Raw genomic sequence first — 2223 nt, forward strand, 5'->3', positions numbered from 1 at the left:
AGGCTAAGAGAAGCCCTGAGATTTGGGAATGAAATGACAGAGAGAATTTCCATAGGAGGCTGAGGAGTTGGCCAGTGGCTAGATTATCCAGTTTTGAAGGTTATATTTAAGAGTTTAATTTAGGCTTTATTTTATTATTTGGTTTAGTTTTCTGTGTATGTGAAAAAATCATTTTAAGAAAAAAAAAATCAGTTAATGAAAAAATACACAAAATTTCACTTAGCAAAATACACCCAAAAGGAAATCACAGTACAAAGTCAGTTTAAGTCAAGGCATCACCAACCAGTTCCTACAGTATTAGCCATGTATCTCAATTTTCAAAAGTAAGTCACTTTTAAAAGCTTAAATCTAGCCTAAAAGATTATAAATGAAAATAAACTAGAATAAACAAAAATGAGAAATGTTCTTCTTCGAATTAGAGATCTAACACCTTGAGTTTTCCAAAAAGCACACCTCTCCAAGGTGTTCACAGTGATGTGATGTAAATATCCATTTAAAGTGCTTAAACTAGTTTAACTCAGATAACATCACTCTGAAGTACACCACCAAAATGTTAATTGAGAAAAGCTGAAAGGCGTTTTAGTTAACTCATTATCACATGCTAGAAGAAAGTTTGCATGAGAAAACACTGAAGAGGCAATTTTTAAATCCAGATTTCACAATTTGTGGTGCAAAAATGGGTCCCATAGCTTCCCCCAGAGTCATAATTGCTTTTCACTGCATCTAGGCTGCCTGTGAAAATTTGGTTGCAATAACTCAAATGCTCCTACAAAACTTGTCATCTCCACTCATGGCTATTTATGCCTCCAGAGCCAGCCTTGTAATAGCCACTCACAGACTGGCTCTGGTGGCCACTGGGAGTGGACTGGGCTGACACCACCATGCCTTACATCATCTGGTTGCAATATGCCCCAAAGCTGCCCCCAGTTGTGGAGTTCAGGAAAAGTTCTGTATAGCTCTGTTGCATGTTGGTCAAGTCTTTGGATATGGCTGCCATAGCTTCTTTGTGAATGGCAAACTCAGCCTCAGCTTGGCTGGTCACTCTTCCCTCAGAGCCGACCTCAATATGGCTCTCCCAGGGTTGCGGGGAAAGAAGTTATTAAATTCTTTTCTCTGTGGCTGTGAATGGCAGCCCTCCCATGTGGACACGGTGTCCAGTGGTACTCTGGGCAGTAAACTCTCCGTCTCCATATCTGTGGTCATACATACCCAAGAGATTACAGTAAATGAGGTCTCTCCAAAGCAGATGGTTGGTGAAGCCATAGCCATCGCTGAGGCTGCTGTACTTCTGGTAGCCCACATAGCTTGCACTATCAGCACCAGACCTCATCCTCTCCAGCCTGCTTGCTAGACAATGCTAGCATACTTCCTGGCTGTGCCGGGGTGGTCTTAAGACTTCGGCCCCTGTGCAGACATGAACTTTAGAGGAGGATCTGCATATGATTAACTTCTTCCTGACTGCTTTTGATCACTTCAATATATCTGTGCTCTATTCTCTCCTTGTGCTTCTCTAGGGCCTTCTCAGCTGACTCCTGGGAAATAAGCTGCATGTAGATTTTCTCTGTAATCTTGCCCTTGGGGTCACAAGCAATGTGATCCCATTTGGAACAATTTCCAACCATGAGAACGGAGCAATTTCTTCATTGGTGCATCCAAATGAAGCCATCATTGGTGGTGTCAGCACTGTTTGGACCACTGGGTTTCAACACCCAATCCCTCTTGATTCTGTGGGACTTGGACACCTCAAGAGACTGGTGTCCCATGCTTTCCTTGCCTTTTTTAAGGGCCATTGTTACATCATTTTCTGGTTCAAGTTCAACAAAAGCCTCCCCACTCTGCCTGGCTTCTCTAGTATAGATGAAATGAATGCCTGCAGCCCCATCACGAATAGTGCACCGAGAAAGGAGAAAGGGCATCCCGCACATCCTCAACAACAGAGCAGGACCAGGCCAGGCCACAGTGCTTGACCACAAATCCTACACCTCCCTCGGGTCCCAGCAGCGTGGACATTTGAGGAGACAGACATCAAACATCAAATCAAGCTTGGGTGCAACTTCCTACGGCTTAAACAACAACCCCTGGGGAAGGAATGCCCACAGTCAAAGACACTCCTGGTAGTAATGAACTGCCATAAACAAGAGCCATATGGCCATCTTGCCTTAGTTCCCCAGCACTCCCGAGAGCAACCAGGGCTGACAATGCTGGGACTGGGATGGGTTCCAG

At 44.1% G+C, this 2223-nt stretch overlaps 1 pseudogene across 1 annotated transcript; it reads right to left on the reverse strand.

Moving 5' to 3' along the window:
* Nucleotides 1-778: 778 nt before the first annotated feature.
* Nucleotides 779-2010, reverse strand: LOC308351365 (heterogeneous nuclear ribonucleoprotein F-like; annotated as a pseudogene). Its single transcript has one exon. The product of its transcript is annotated as a heterogeneous nuclear ribonucleoprotein F-like (transcript).
* Between the last annotated feature and the right edge of the window lie 213 nt (nucleotides 2011-2223).

This window comes from Martes martes (assembly GCF_963455335.1).
Source record: "Martes martes genome assembly, chromosome: 1".
NCBI lineage: Eukaryota > Metazoa > Chordata > Mammalia > Carnivora > Mustelidae > Martes > Martes martes.